At 44.7% G+C, this 17058-nt stretch overlaps 1 long non-coding RNA gene across 2 annotated transcripts in view; it reads right to left on the reverse strand.

The window, feature by feature from the left end:
- Positions 1 to 5180: 5180 nt before the first annotated feature.
- LOC142497677 (uncharacterized) overlaps positions 5181 to 17058 on the reverse strand; it is a 37697-nt gene continuing 25819 nt past the window's right edge. The window contains exons 2-4 of one of the 2 annotated variants that reach the window (XR_012802303.1): positions 16097 to 16190; positions 12120 to 12308; positions 5181 to 5640 (exon numbers count right to left, since the gene is read on the reverse strand). This is a non-coding gene — a long non-coding RNA (uncharacterized LOC142497677). The remainder of the gene's footprint in view (positions 5641 to 12119; positions 12309 to 16096; positions 16191 to 17058) is intronic. The other variant, XR_012802304.1, reaches the window with a different exon arrangement.

Consider the following 17058-nt stretch of genomic DNA (forward strand, 5'->3'; position numbering starts at 1 on the left):
TCCATTTTTAGGAGAGATAGGTCAAAGAGAGGAGGAGGGGTGTTATTTTATATTGCAGACACCTTACAATTTATACTGCTACATTGCCCACCAAGTCCACCCTCTTTTGAAACTCTAGTTGGCAAAATCTGCCTCCCCTTTTCTAAGCCCATCTTGCTTGCTGGCATCTACCGCCCCCCTAAAGTCCTTCTACAATCCCTGACTGATATCACCCAATTTCTTGCCTCCATTTCCTCTCTGAATGAGAAGAGTGAGCTGCTAGTCCTTGGGGATTTCAACTTCAATTGGCTTGACCCTAAAAACCACAAAATCCAGATACAACTCAAGTCACTTAACCTATCGCAACTCATTTCCCAACCCACACGAATAAACCTGAAGTCGCATAACCATTCCTTGCTAGACTGGATTCTCTCCTCAAACCCCAGCAGAATCCAATCCTCTGGCATCCTTCCTGACATTTTCAGTGACCATGCAATAGTGTACTGTGTAAGGAAAATTAAACCGCCCCATTCAAGCCCCAAAGTTCTCCTCACTAGAACATTTAAAAACTTTAACCCACAACAGTTTCTGGATGACCTTACCAACTGCCCATGGCACAGAATCGATTTAATTCCCGACCCTGATTCTGCGCTCGACTATTTCCAATCCGAGTTCTTAAAACTCTGCGATACCCATGCTCCACTACGCAAAATAAGGGTACGGGGGGCCCACCTTCCATGGGTTACACCTGACCTTATAGCACTCTACCAGTTCAGGGATGCCTTGTGGAAAAGCTACAAAGTAACTGGCACTACCAAGGATCTCAATCACTACAGATGCCTGCGGAACGTGTGCACAAGGCAAACAAGGCATGCAAAAGCACAATATTACTCTGACAATCTCCTCCAGAATACATCAAACCCAGCTAATTTCTGGAAGGTTATCAACAATATATTCCAGCCTCCTAACCATCAACAACCAAGTAATATCACTAAGGGGGATATTACTCTGACAAACCCCACTGACATTGCAAATGCATTCAATGATTACTTTGTGGGGTGTGCCACTAACTTATTAGCGAAACGCAGCACAAACCCCAAACCTGAATCTCATCCTGGGAGTACCCCTATAGTCCCACCCCCTCCCAACACTGCCCACAATTTTCAATTTAGCCCAGTATCTGAAGAGGAGATTACACAAGCGCTCCTCAAACTAAAACTAAGCAGCCAATGTGGACCCGACTTACTACAATCTAGGTTCCTACGACTTGGTGCCCCAGCCATTGCCAAACCAATTGCGTCCATAGTCAACTCTATCCTGTCTGCAGGCCATATCCCTAAGACCTGGAAAACTGCCAGAGTTGTCCCAATCTTCAAAAGTGGGGACAAAAACACTGTCTCAAACTACAGGCCAATCTCACTTCTCCCAATTCTATCCAAAGTCATGGAAAAATGTGTCCACTCCCAATTAAGCGATTTCTATACCAAGACAAATTTCCCTAGCCAATTCCAGTCTGGGTTTCGTCCCAAACACTCCACCGTAACTACCCTGCTAAAAGTTTGCAATGAAATCCAGTGTGGAATGGAACGGGGACAACTCACTGGTGCAGTATTCCTAGATTTTGCAAAGGCTTTTGACACAGTTGATCATGCTATCCTGCTTAACAAACTCCAGAGCTCTGGAATAGGGAAACATGCTTTAAACTGGTTTCAGTCCTACCTATCAGGAAGATCCCAACATGTGTCCATCTCAGGCTCTAACTCCAACCCCCTGGATATCACCTGTGGTGTCCCGCAAGGCTCTGTTCTGGGGCCCCTACTCTTCTCAGTGTTCATTAATGATCTTCCCACAGCTTGTAAGGAAGCCTCAATACACATGTATGCAGATGACACAATCCTGTATGCACACAGCCATAGCCTCTCTGACCTTCAACACATACTTCAGTCTGACTTTTTGAGACTCGAAAACTGGATTTCCCAAAACAAACTGTTTTTAAACACTGACAAGACTGTAACAATGGTATTTGGGACCAAGACTAAATTTGTAAAGCTTCCAGTGACTGAGCTCCTGATTAGAACCAACGCTAAAACCACCCTAACACCTGTCACTAGTTTTAAATACCTGGGCTTATGGTTTGACTCCCACTTAACATTCGGGATGCACATTGATACCCTGACAACCAAGACCTATGCCAAACTAGGGGTACTTTACAGGAACAAATCCTCCCTAAGTCTCCTGGTCAGAAAGCGTATTGCACAGCAGATGCTAATGCCAATTATTGACTATGGAGACATAGTATATGGCTCGGCTCCTCAAACCCACCTTAGCAAACTTGACACCCTCTACAATTCAATTTGTCGTTTTGTTCTCCAATGCAACTACAACACACATCACTGCGAAATGCTCAAAGAACTAGATTGGTCATCACTAGAGTCTAGGCGCAAAGTTCACCTTTCCTGTCTCACCCTCAAATACTTTCTGGGCAAGCTACCCAGCTACCTGAACAAGCTCCTCACCCCTACCACATGCAGTACCTATCACCTGAGATCAGACTCCAAAAGACTATTCATGGTCCCAAGACTCAACAAAGTATCCGGACGTTCCTCCTTCTCCTTCCGTGCACCCCAAAACTGGAACAACCTACCAGAGACTCTCATATCCACCACCAGCTTAAGTTCTTTCAAATCTAAGGCTGTCTCACACTTTAATCTGGTCTGTAACTGTTTCATACGCTCATAATATATATTTTCTTTAACTGTGCATGCAATGTCTTGTATATAAATGTATACCTTGTTCATTTATGTAACTGTATTTGTAACCCTGTATTATTTGTTTTACTCTGTGCCCAGGACATACTTGAAAACGAGAGGTAACTCTCAATGTATTACTTCCTGGTAAAATATTTTATAAATAAATAAATAAATAAATATCCCCCTTCCCAGCGTAACGTTACCAAGTGGAGCGGCCCGTGCACCGAGACTGTGCAACCTAGAGAGTGACTGTCACAATATATATATATGTGTATATATATATATATGTGTATATATGTATTGGGGGGTAGGGTTTTAATTTTTTTTCAACTTACATTTTTTATTGATTTTCCAAGCATAGATATACAGAAATAAAACATTAGAGGATGGGTATTGGGGTGGGGTGGCGGCGGGAAAAAACGGAAAAGAAAAGAGTGAGCATGGAGCAGTCCTGATGCTCACCTGCCCTTGGGAACAAAATCTGGTTTGAGGGGGAACTAAAAAGAAAAAGGGCAACTGTGTCTTCAAGGACACAGACATGGTTGGGGGTAGTGGCCAAGACTCAGATGGTCTGTTTACCCAAGCTGCAACCCCGGAGCTTCTTTGGGCCCTAGGCTTATTGTAAAGATGAGGCTAAACTTTATTCATATCGTGGACATAAACTTCGCTAGTAAGCCATTAGTAACCTTATATTAACTTGAGCCGAAAAACCTAAGATAATATATCAACATGTTATACTTTTGCATTTACTCTCGCAAACCCCAGCTTTCGGGTACAACCTCAAATGAACGAAAACCAGAAAACATAATTTGACATTGACATTTCAGCATATAGTACTTTTATGAATGATCTTTTTATACTAAACCTTCAAAACTCTCCAGATCAGGATACCCCCCCATCCCCTCATCTTGGGCGCTCCAAGTCTCTAAACAAGGTCTGATCTGTCCAGGAGACCTCACGTAGATCTTACTTCACAGGTAATGGGGGTCATAAATCACAAGTCTCAGAGTGCTGCCTGGTGGGGGGGATGGAACCCATTCCGGTATCCGAACCTGCTGCTTAGCTCAGGATTTGGTTCCATTGGCGGGTGGCTGTTTAGGCTGGTCCACTCTAAAAAGTCTCGGAGTGCTCCCAGGTAAGGGGGAAGGACCCCCCTCTCGGACCTGGGCATGGTATTTAGCACCAGGTTTGGCCACGATGGAGGTTGACTGTTTCGTTGGGGAGTTTGGTTGAGGAGGTCCCCACAGGGGAACTGCAGTCCATGAAGACTCCAGCGCTTGTGGGCTCTCACCTCTTGATGCAGGACTCAGGCCTAATTGGCTAAGCACAACCGGAAATATCCAAAAAATAATTAGAAGGAAAGTGCGTTATCCATAAAAAGATTTAATGGTCATGGATGGAAAAAATGGCAAGGCATTACCTTACCAACATGTTTCGTGCTACAGGGGTGGCCTCTGTAATCGCCGCGCCCCCCTAGAAATTCTCTGGCCCCTCCTGGGGAGCTCGCCTCCCAGTTTGCGCACCGCTGCCATACATTGTTTGGTCATTGTTAGTGTTGCTTGTGGCCTTTTAAGACCGCAAACAGTTCAATTAGCGTTTTGTCTGGTTGCGTCTGGTACAACGGTACGATCGCATACAAACTTTTGGTTGAAGCTATTAGTTTACTGTTGTGTCCTGTGAGTGCCTGTTTCTCCAATCTCCTACTTTTCCAACAAGAAACATTACTTTGATGTACTGGTACATGTTAAAGTCAGACTAGGTTGAAAGTTTAGTAGAGCTTCACAAACAATTGCAAGGTTTCATCAAGCAGAAATAGGGTGATGAACATGAATAAAGAAATTAGTCAAATGTATGTAGAGCAGAGTCCATGAAAAAAGTCATCTCGTAGCCTACTGGATTTATGTCAACAATGACGTATATCAGCTTGAAGGTTCAGTGGTCGCCCTAGAGCCTTTTTGTGAGGTTTGTAACATTAATCATATCCCTTAAATTGAAGGCACAATATTATCTGTAGGGGTATGGTTATGGTTTTCAGATAGGCTGAGAAATCTGCATATCATAATTCTTTCCATTCAGAGGTACATGGACATATGGAAATTGGGGGACTTACTAGTTGCCAATTATATGGTAAGCAATTCTCATGCATACAGCACATCCGTCATTACAATTTGTTTGCCAAAGAGTTTCTCATCTTTCTTCCTTTTGTAGAAAGCCTTTATTATTCCTGAAGCATAGCATTTTCTTCAAGGAATGAATAGTGTTTTTCTGCATTTTAATAACCGTTTGCAAAAACACTACACATCTATAGGCCTTATTCACAACATTTTGAGATTATGATAATGACTTCACTTACATATGATGATAACAAAACTCTTGAAGTGAGTTTCACAATTTAAAGTATGGACTGCATAAGATGCTGCATGTTTGATGTTAAAGTATGGACTGCAGTAAGATGCTGCATGTTTTTGTTGGATTCTTTATGTAAGAAATTGTATCTCTCCCCTCCCTAAGAATAGAGTGTGGCTGGAATGATTACATTACGGCACATGTTGATGGTAAGTACTGTGGACGTGAGGACTTAATGGTGGTCACTTTTGAAAGATAGACCAGGTTGACTTCCATATACTGTATGTAAGATGCTATTCATACAATATGCCAGCTAGACAAAGACATGGTAAGGCCTTATACAGAAAACACTCAGAATAGGGAATGTCTATGTAGGTAGTATCTTCTATATAAAGATATTACCAGAGAACATGTTGGTTGGAGAAGAGAACAGGAATCCATCAGAGCAGGAAGGAGTCCGTTGCCATCTAGGAGAGCACATGAAGGAATTTGATTTGAATACCATATATCTGTGACTAATAAATGTTTCTTTATCTGCCAACACGGGAATGCTGACATGTATAATCTTGGAAGAAGAGATAACAAATGACATTTAACACATTATAATTAATAAAGTAAGTAATAACCCAAATGACACCATTTAATTCCCACAGAGTAATGTTTAGCAGAAAGGTGTAAAATGTTGCTAAGAAAGAAACTAAGGAGATTATTCTATATGAGGAGAAGCGGCTGATCGAACAGTTTTCGTTCCAAATTCCCCAATTCAACATCAACGCGTAATTTTTGCCCCCGAAAAACGCCACATTCAGCCGCTTCGGCTGAGATAGGGGCTTATTCTAAGTGACCACTAAACAGTGTTCAGCCACAGAGACTGACTTGAAAGGGCTACAGTACATAGCATGTATTAAGTTAGCACTGTTTTGTAAACCCGAGTCTATGTGGCAAAATGGTTGTCAAATGTGCATAGAAGGTTAAACAGCAAAAATCTGCTTAATATTTATTTCAAAATAGCACAGCTGTAGTCAATGGCAGGACAGGCTGCAAAAATGCAAATGAGAGAAAGTTCCAAGTTCTTAATTAAAATTTCCAAACTAGTGGGTTGAATCTGCTCTGAGGTGCTGTGTGAAATGAGTTTGTTTCCTCGGTACCCAGTGGACACTTTAGCATTTGACAAAATAATCATACAGAAATTAGAACCATTTAGCTGAACTATCAAGAGAACGGGAGGGATAGGCAAGATAAAGATAAGCTAATATAGGGGCTAATATATCTCAACTCAAGCAAAAGGTGAATGAGCATTTAGATGCTGCTCCATTTTACAGTGAATTTATACTGTAAGTAGTAGGTAGGTGGAAGGCTCTCCCTGGCCACTGTTAGCATATAAGTTGAGAAGGTCATTTGAGCCCTTTGAGATGCTCTAATAATGTCCTTGAAGTCGTGGAAAGAAAATGCATTGACAGAATTATTTAGTGTACACGGTGCTTTACATATGTTTTCCCAAACCCTGACTTTCTAAAAGTCTGAATCAAAAAAACATGATTTCAATATACGTATTTACAGTTTCCTCTGTGTACTGATATTTCTAAAGTACCCAAGTATTCTTAATGACCAAAATTAATACTGTTCTCTCTATTTGTTACAGTTACGTGGTCCAACTTACATTATTTAGCCCTTATGCGTAAAGACATGCTTCTCCTAATGTTAACTTGTATGTCTTGTGCTCTTATCCCTGCATTCAAATCAGCTTTTGATTGTATTTCCTATCACTTGTATTCTGATGACTCAAAATGCTGTCCGAGATGTGGGAAGGGTTGTAGAAGATATAGCAGCCACTGCTTATCCATCATAGAGTTTCTCATGGGACTCATTGGACAGCCATCAAAAAAATCAATTATTAAAATAAAAGGGTTATTGGGTCCCTGCAAGCAACCTGAAGGTTGAGAAATACTGCGTGAAGGCTGATGTTAGGATGTTTACTTGTGTAAGGAAATTAAAAAGAGCATATAATAACAGGACTATCCATGAACACACATCGTATGGTACCACGTTTAGCATTGTTTCATCAATATGCAGCACCATACTACACTGTCATATATACAAACTACATCTCTTTCAACTCTCGCCTATTAACTGTGTGACAGTATTTGCTGGAATACCCAGTCAGTTTTCTCATTTCAAACAAGACACTGATAAATCTTTACAGTTCAGGCAACATTGAGTCCCCGTCATTATGTCCTGGACGGATTATCTTTAAAGGCGAGAAAACTGTAACAGTATGTCTAACAGAAATACAAGAGATTCTCTACCTTATACGTACTTATGGCAGAAGTTGGGAAATTGGGGGATCTGCTTATCAAGCAGAGAGATCGTGACATCCTATTGTCCTGTTGGATGTCAAAGTATGATACGAGGGCGAGTAGAATTACTTTCTTATTTACAAACCCAGAGTACCTCAACTTTTCTATGTACAATATTACAGTGTAATTCTTCAGACAAAATGGTGCAAATAGAAAGAGTGTGTGTATATATATATATATATATATATATATATATATATATATATATATATATATATATATATATATATATATATATATATATACAGTGTTCGACAATTGTATACATTTACTCGCCCGGGGCGGGTGAATTTAACCCCCGGGCGAGTAACTATTGGCCCAAGCAGCACACGTGTTTTTTTTTTAAATTCCCCCGTTCGCGCTGAAATTTCCCTGCTCGCGCTGAAAAAAAAAAAAAAAAAAAACTCCCCTACCTGACTCCTGATTGGCGCGCGCTCCAGGCTTTGTGGGCGCGCGGCCAGGCTCTATATGAGCCCGCCCCCAACGAGCGGCCATTCTGCCTGGAGATCTGTTGGAGGGTAAGTACTCTCCATGCTGCGGCCCCTCTGCTCCTTCCCTGCGATCCCCCTGGTCCCCACATGGCTCCCTACTCCCCACCGCGGAAGCTCTCCTGTCCCCTGCTCCTGTCCCATTCCCCTGCTCCTGTCCCCTCCTCCTGTCCCCTCCTCCTGCTCCTGTCCCCTGCTCCTGTCCCCTGTCCCCTCCTCCTGCTCCCTTCCCCTCTTCCTGCTCCTGTCCCCTTCCCCTCCTCCTGTCCCCATCCCCTCGATCCACCGATCGATGTCAGGGGCGGGAGGTCCCCGCTGCTGCAGCCCGGTTGGCTTGCGGGGGGGGGGGCTCGGCCCTCACCACGTGCCTCCCATGCGTCCCCTACCTTCATGATGGCGCAGCCGCCGCATGAGGTGGGGGGATGTCGGCCTGGCCCCCCCCCCCCCCCCCCGCCACGAGCATCATGCCGCCGCGGGCTGGGGGGGAAGAAGCAGCCTGCAGCTTGGCCAGGCACTGTGACATGCCGGCGAGGGGAGCAGGGCAGTGGCGGCCACGGCGGGGCTGACTGTCACCTGGGGCGCCCAGTGGGGGATACCTCGCCACGTGCCTCCCACCCACCCTGCTGATTGGGGAGGGGGGGATGTCGGCCTGCCCCCCACACGAGCGGGAGATGGGCGCGGGTGGGTGGGGGATTTGCGTGGTGCTGGTCGCGGCCTTTCCTCCCCTGTGTGTGTGTGAGAATGTGTATGTGTGTGTGTGTGGGAGAATGTGTGTGTGTGTGAATGAATGTATGTGTGTATGGGAGTATGTGTATGTGTGTGACACCAGAGGTCCCCCCCAGTCAGTAACCCCCCCCCAGTCAGTAACCCCCCCCAGTCAGTAACCCCCCCCCAGTCAGTCACCCCCCCAGTTAGTAACCCCCCCAGTCAGTAACCTTCCCCCCAGTCAGTCAGTCACCCCCCCCTGTCAGTCACCCCCCAGTCAGTGTCAGTCACCCCCCAACCCCAGTCAGTGTCAGTCACCCCCCACCCCCAGTCAGTGTCAGTCACCCCCCACCCCCAGTCAGTGTCAGTCACCCCCCACCCCCAGTCAGTGTCAGTCACCCCCCCACCCCGTCAGTGTCAGTCACCCCCCCACCCCCAGTCAGTGTCAGTCACCCCCCCAACCCCAGTCAGTGTCAGTCACCCCCCCACCCCCAGTCAGTGTCAGTCACCCCCCCACCCCCAGTCAGTGTCAGTCACCCCCCCACCCCCAGTCAGTGTCAGTCACCCCCCCACCCCCAGTCAGTGTCAGTCACCCCCCACCCCCCGTCAGTGTCAGTCACCCCCCCACCCCCAGTCAGTGTCAGTCACCCCCCCAACCCCAGTCAGTGTCAGTCACCCCCCAGCCCCAGTCAGTGTCAGTCACCCCCCACCCCCAGTCAGTGTCAGTCACTCACCCACCCAGTCACCCCTGCCCCACCCAGCCACTCACCCAGCAAACCACCCAACCAGCCAGTCACTCACCCAGCCTCTCTCTCTGTGTATCACCCACCCTCTGTGTGTGTCACCCACCGTTTCTCTTCTCTGTCTCCCCCACACTCTCTCTCCCCCCCACACACTCTCTCTCCCCCCCACACTCTCTCTCTCCCCCCCACACTCTCTCTCTCCCCCCCACACTCTCTCTCTACCCCCCACACTCTCTCTCTCCCCCCCACACGCTCTCTCTCCCCCCCACATGCTCTCTCTCCCCCCCACACTCTCTCTCTCCCACACACTCTCTCTCTCTCTCCCCCACACTCTCTCTCTCTCCCCCACTCTCTCTCTCTCTCTCCCCCCCACTCTCTCTCTCCCCCCACACTCTCTCTTTCCCCAACACTCTCTCTCCCTCTCTCCCCCACACTCTCTCTCCCTCTCTCCCCCACACACTCTCTCTCTCCCCCACACACTCTCTCTCTCCCCCACACTCTCTCTCTCCCCCCCACTCTCTCTCTCCCCCCCCCACACTCTCTCTCTCTCCCCCACACTCTCTCTCCCCCACACTCTCTCTCCCTCTCTCCCCCACACTCTCTCTCCCCCACACTCTCTCTCCCCCACACTCTCTCTCCCTCTCTCCCCCACACTCTCTCTCCCTCTCTCCCCCACACTCTCTCTCCCCCACACTCTCTCCCCCACACTCTCTCTCCCCCACACTCTCTCTCCCTCTCCCCCACACTCTCTCTCTCCCCCCCACTCTCTCTCCCCCCCCCCCACTCTCTCTCTCTCCCCCACACTCTCTCTCTCTCTCCCCCACACTCTCTCTCTCTCTCCCCCACACTCTCTCTCTCTCTCCCCCACACTCTCCCCCACACTCTCTCCCCCACACTCTCTCTCCCCCACAATCTCTCTCCCTCTCTCTCCCTCTCTCCCCAACACTCTCTCTCCCTCTCCCCAACACTCTCTCTCCCTCTCCCCCACACGCTCTCTCCCTCTTCCCCACACTCTCTCTCTCTCTCTCTCTCTCTCTCTCTCCCACACTCTCTCTCTCTCCCCCACACTCTCTCTCTCTGTCACTCCCACACTCTCTCTCTCTGTCACTCACACTCTGGATCTCTTATTTACCTTATATATCTTAACTGCCCTATACTACACCGAAATCTTAACTACCCTATACTGCTTTCTTCCAGATCTGGCTCAAGCTTCACACGGAAGACATCGGAACCCCCCCTAACCCAGAAGACAGGTAATGAACACCTCCCCAATGTATAACATTGCGGGAATGAGCGTACCTGGACATTGAGGGACTGCGGATCAGGTAAGATCCCAGGTGGGATTGCTGCTTAAGATATTGTGAAGCGGGGACATCCAGACATTGATTAAGGGGTTCAGGAAACTAGTCATTCACACCTGGCTTTTATTTCTAGAGCCGACATTTACACACACACATGTAACAAGGACTAATTGTAGTATAATGTAATACAATAAATACATTTATGTCAAAAACGAATGTTGTTCTGACTAGGAATTTATTAAATGTATTTTATTTATATATTTTATTTTAAAGCGGGGTTGGGGGCGGGACTGGGGGCGGGGTTGGGGGCGGGACTAGGTGGCGAGTAGATTTTTTGGTTGGGCGAGTAGCTTTTTGGGTGATTTGTCGAACACTGTATATATATATATATATATATATATATATAGTGCAGAATAAATGAGTTCTTCAGTATTAGGTGATACCTTTTTTATTGGACAAACAATTAATGTCACAGGACAAGCTTTCGAGAGTTCTCCTCTTTTCTTCAGGTCAAGCAATACTGATATACACTGGAATCTATGGCTAAAACAGTGTAGAGGAAAAAAAAAAAAAACAACAGTGTCTGTGGCCGGCACTCAGAATAAAAGGGTGAAGTTGCGGTGCTTGTCCTATATAAATAGTTTAAGCTATATTACCGTTCTTGCGAGGGTAAGAAAAGACAGCACTCAAGTCCAATCCTACGTTTCGGTCCCGGAGCGGGACCCCCCTTGAGAAAGGTCCCACTCCGGGACCGAAACATCGGATTGGGCGTCATTTTCGCAATATGCTGAATACAACTTGTTTGGACTATTGGACTTGAGTGCTGTGTTTTCTTACCCTCGCACGAACGGTAATATCGTTTATACTAATATATATATATATATATATATATATATATATATATATATATATATATATAATAGTTTACACACACACAATCTCTGCAAGCTCTCAATCGAACATCCACCACATCATATGTATTTGAGTCAAAAGGATTACTATTGGAATAGCACTCCTGTTGACACACATATATACTGTATGATGAGGTGGTTGTTCGGTGCCGGGATTGTGTGTGTTTGTTAGTTGTTAACTGGTAACGGTTGTTTGGAGGTTAGTGACCCATCCCCCCAGGTTTAAAGCTCGCCTGTCTCACTTTTTAAGTACCAGATTTTTTTCATGCACATGTGGCAGACTGGTCTACTAAAACATGTCTCCCTGCAAACAGGTCATGCCTTGGTGTGGCTGCAGGCTTATAACGCTTTGGCCAAAGAATTGAACTAAATGATTAATACTTATGAGAAGATGAGCACATATATATATAACTATATACTTTGACATTTGACATTTAGATGTAGCATTGGGACTTTTTTGTTGTTGTATGGTGTCGTAGTTTAGTATGAAGTCAAGTGAATTTCAATAAAATACGTTTTCCCAAAAGTATCAAACTCACCATTTTTTTTAAACTTTCATGTTTTTAGGAGACAGTTCCAAAGCTGGCGTCTTCTCCGATCGGGACGTGTGTGCTGCTGCTACTACCAGTTCCGCGTCTTGCGTGACGTCACACCCAGACTGCGCTCCCGGCAGACTCCTCCGGCTCCTATTCCAACTATTCCCGTCCCTTATTAGTGCCTCCTTATTTCTAATGAAAAATACGTTTGATGTAAAAAATCCATTTACATTTATGGTTTTAGAGTTGTAACGTTGTATAATTATTTCTAAATCTACGAAGAAAAGGCTTTACCCCATTATCTAACAAGTGGCAAGTTTCTTTAATAAGGCACAGTAGCATAACTTTTTTAAGTCATTTTAACCCCTTTTAGGCATACTATTAAACAACATACACAGTAATACAAACACGTTCACGGATCGGGTAGACAGATTGTTGCAGAATTGCAGGATTTGTAGGATTCACACTGCAAATACAAACAGCACCTCTGGTTTTTAAAACATAACATGATGTGTTTAGCATCTATAAAAAAAGAAAGAGAAGCGCGTGCTCCGTCGTGTTAAAAAGTAACAAAAGTTTAATACATTGCGCACGGTGGAAACGCACTTACAAGAAATATGATCTGTGTGGCATGTAGAGAAACGTCTCAATGAGGACGTGTTTAGCATGTTTATATTCCCGTGGTGGCCAGGAGCAGTTTATGTGGATAACACACAGAAAAGGCAAAGATTGTGCATGCAAAGAAGCAACGCTTCAGGCTTCTGTCAGATGTTCAAAACAGTCCAAAAAGAGAGCCTCTAAATATACAGTATAACCTGCACCAATTTGAACCAAATGTTCTTATTCATCAATAGGTAAGTCATGAGCTAAGAGCTAAGACAGCTTAATATATATATATATATATATATTTATTTTTTTACGTCTTGTCTGAAACACAGAGAATTGTGAAAGCCTTCACGGTGCTCTCTTTTATTCTTTTTTTTTTTCTTTTTTAGGGAAATCAGCAAAAAAGTGAGTTTTACTAATCGTGCTTTGATATAATGAAGGCAAGGACAAGAATCTCAGCGAGGCATGAGGGAAGGCAATCAAAGTTTCTTAAGTGACAATGAGATGCCCTCCAAGTGGAGCAGACGCGGGAGCTGAAATTCATCTGCAAATCGATCCCAGGCCCAAGGTCATCGCAAGGAAAGCAAAGTTCCAGCAGAACCCATCGGGAAGCAAGTGGTAATAGCCATGAGCCAGAGTGGAGCTCCAGCCGTTAGCGGCACAGTTATTGTTCACATTAAATTGTCGACAACTGCATCCCAGCCGAGCCATAATGTCAGAAAACAAACATGATACAATGGAGGCAATCTTTGCTACCAAGTGTAAGAGGAAATAGTGGTTCTCTGCCTAGATGGGGATGTAGGACGGTATTGATGGATAACCCTGCTGTGAATGCTTTCTCAGTGGCACAACCCAGATTGGAGCGGAAAACATAAGTGTTGATCTGTGTGTTGTCTCTGTGGTTTATTTTCTTATTTTTTTGGTGCTCCCCAGTGATGTGTGTAACCTGGAGGGGGGGGGGGAGTTCTTACATCTTGGCTCAGCATACCTGTCCATGCTCTCAAAATCCATGGACAGATTACTGGCTCCAAATGGAATAATTTGCTGACCGTTTCCCAGTTTATGGCTATCTCTTCTAAAAGTGCGATTCTACCTACCCAGTCTCAATATGTTTATCTCCTTCACTATCGGAAAAGAGCCAGCAACCAATTCATTATCTATGCTGTACCTCTCTGATGAATGCATTTTTGGACAGGGAGTGTGATGTACAGTATCAGCCCCTGCATATTCCATGTTATCGGTTCCTGTGCTATTCGGAGTAAAGCTTCTGCCATTTTCTTATTTCTTGTATAGCACTGACAATGTATGTAGCGCTGTACATAGAATTTTGCAGGCACAATGAGTCCATGCCCCATAGAGCTTACAATCTAATTTTGGTGCCTGAGGCACAGTGAGATAAAGTGACTTGACCAAGATCACAAGGCTCTGATGGTTTCCGTGGGATGGGTCTCCTCTTAAAACGACAAATGACATCCACATAGCGTAATACGTTTACTGCGGGGAGAGCGCGGCCAGGCAGCGTACGCACAGGTTGGAGTTGCGACGCGACTGAAACTTATAGAGGGTGAGAGTGTGCCCAAAAACACACTGCTTATTACCATCAGGGAACGTGTGACTGCATTTCCTTTCCTTGCTACTGTGCATGTCCGTTTTTTATACTGCCATAAACAGTATTACCCTACGTGGATGTCATTTCTCTTTTTATGAGGAGACCCGTCCCAAGGATACCATCGGAGCCTGTTGCAGTTTCATATTGCTGCATTAACTGTGTACAGTAATTGGTTTGTGGGGAGCCCCCTCAAGCACATTATCACATTGTTATATAATTATAATTATATTTATGGGTCACATATCATCTCACACTAGTTTGCGCCAGTACCATTTTTTTTTTTGCACACTACCAACACGGTTGAGAAAGACCGTTAGGTATAGGCTGCACCTACTTGTCAATATCACCTCAGTTATACTGTATGTATTTATGTCACTGTAATTCAGTTTTGGAAGCGCTCTTTTGTTATTTTACATGTGCCACGGTCACAGGGAGCTGACACCAGGAATTGAACAGGGCTCCCTTGCTTCACACTCTGTGTCGTTGTTTTGAGAGTCACTGAGCCTCTCCTTCAGAAAGATTTGTGTATGGAAGAACATAAAAAACTGCAGGGAATGTGTTGTGTTTTACTCTAAAGAGCTGTGGAACAAATTTAAAAACTCAAATTGCTATTAATACACATACTGTAGTAGGACGAGTTTATTATGTGGTTAGCGCTGGACTTTATTTCATTTGTTTCTAAAGCGCTACTCACCAAGAAACTCACTACTAGAGCGTGTGTAGGAAGTTAGGGAGGACACCCATCCCAGTCCTACAACTGGGACCTACTGAAAACATATAGGGGAACGATGAGGAAGACCAACAAAGGGCGGGAGACACGAATGGGAGCAGGCAAAGCACAGCAATACAGACAAGGTCAAACAGTTTGATGATAAATAGTAACAAAAATGCCATTATCCCAACAGAGCTGATCCTCTTACAGCCAGGAAAGGGATTATGTTGAAATGGCTGGACCCAGTACCCCCAAATTTAGAATTGATTAGATCCATTTTGGTCAGACTTGTTACCATAGAAAAAATTACAAAAGATCAGATAGGGGACAGCCAGTACGATAAATATCACGAAACATGGGATATGATTATAGACTCATTCCCAGTTCTAGACCAACAAAATCTTCAACCAGATAACCACCAGAGTTAACAAGTTCCATTAGGTTCACGGGGAGGGACAACATAACACATAACAATATATCGACAAATATACACTCCAAGGTCATACCCCAAGTATTATTTTTTTTTTAATTGATCTTAAATACCCCATGATCTGGTCCCCAGAGACAATGTTCTCTTTATTACACTGGACTCACAGTGAACCCAAAAATGATGGACTATCCAAATAATTAAATGTAGGTTAGGTTTAAATTGTTAACGTTGTACCAAGACTAATAGCACAATATAAGGCAGGTGGATCTTCGCTCCAGTGGTTGAAGGGGTTGGCCGCCGTCCAAGAGCTAAAATAACGGTACGAAAAAAAGGGGGATGATATTGCTGTTTAACTCAATGTTATATGTGGTATGGAAGTGTTGTAATCATTGGATTATGATGTAATTTAATCAATTAAATATGTATTATGTAATGTATCAAACTGAATTGATATGCAATATGTCTACCCGAATAAAAAAACTAATAAAATGTAAAAAAAAAAAAAAAAACACATTTCACTCAAATACATTATACTACCTACCCCGTTATTCATGCTGTGGCAATACTGAACTGTTTCTCTGTCATGCCAATAAAGCTTATTTGATTTGATTTGACATTCTCACCTTTTTGTGGCAGATACACTTGCACTGCTCCTGATCTCTCTGAGATGTTTATGTCCTTTTTATAATTTGCTTCCACATGTAGAAGACAGCAGACCTGCTAAGAGGAGGGCTGGTAAGTAGATGTGTGAACATTCTAAAGAAACCCTCCCTTGACCTAATCTTCCTCTCTAACTAGAGCTCTATCACTCGTCTCCCCTTTGCCCCCAAGCTACTTGAGCGGCTTCTATACAAATCGCTTGACTCACTTTCTCTCCTCCAACTCCCTTCTTGACTATTTGCAATCTGGTTTCCCTCCTCTACACTACACTTAGACAGCACTAACAAAAGGGGCCAACGACCTACTCACAGCTACTGTAAGTCTAAGGGTCACTTCTCCTTACTAATTCTCGTGGGTCTCTGTGCTGCTTTCAAATCTGTTGATCACCCCACTGTCCGGCACCCTCTCCATTGGCAGCTCTCTCCTCATTCACGTCCTACCTATCCAACTGCTCTTTCAGTCTTTCCTTTTCTGGTGTCTCCTACTTTTCACTACCTCTTTTTGTTGGGGTCCCAAAAGGCTCTATCCATGGCCCCCTGCTATTCTCACTGTACAACTCCTTCTCTTGGTGAACTAATACAACCTTTTGGCTTCTAGTATCATCTCTATGCCGATGAAACCCACACATCTTGTCCCCTATCCTCTCCTCCTCTCTCTTTGTGTCACCAACTGTCTCTCCGCAATCTCCTCCTGGATGTCCCACCATAATCTGAAGCATAAAATGTTCAAAACAGAACTAATATAGGGAGAAGGAGCAGCTCAGTGTGTAAAGACACTGACTGGCACTGGGTTTGAAGTAGGGGAACCTAGTTCAATTCCTGTGTGTCGGCTCCTTGTGACCTTGGGCAAGTCACTTTATCTCCCTGTGCCTTAGGCACCAAAAACATAGATTGTAAGCTCCACGGGGCAGGGACCTGTACCTGCA

Source organism: Ascaphus truei, chromosome 6 (assembly GCF_040206685.1).
Source record: "Ascaphus truei isolate aAscTru1 chromosome 6, aAscTru1.hap1, whole genome shotgun sequence".
In the NCBI taxonomy this organism is placed as follows: domain Eukaryota; kingdom Metazoa; phylum Chordata; class Amphibia; order Anura; family Ascaphidae; genus Ascaphus; species Ascaphus truei.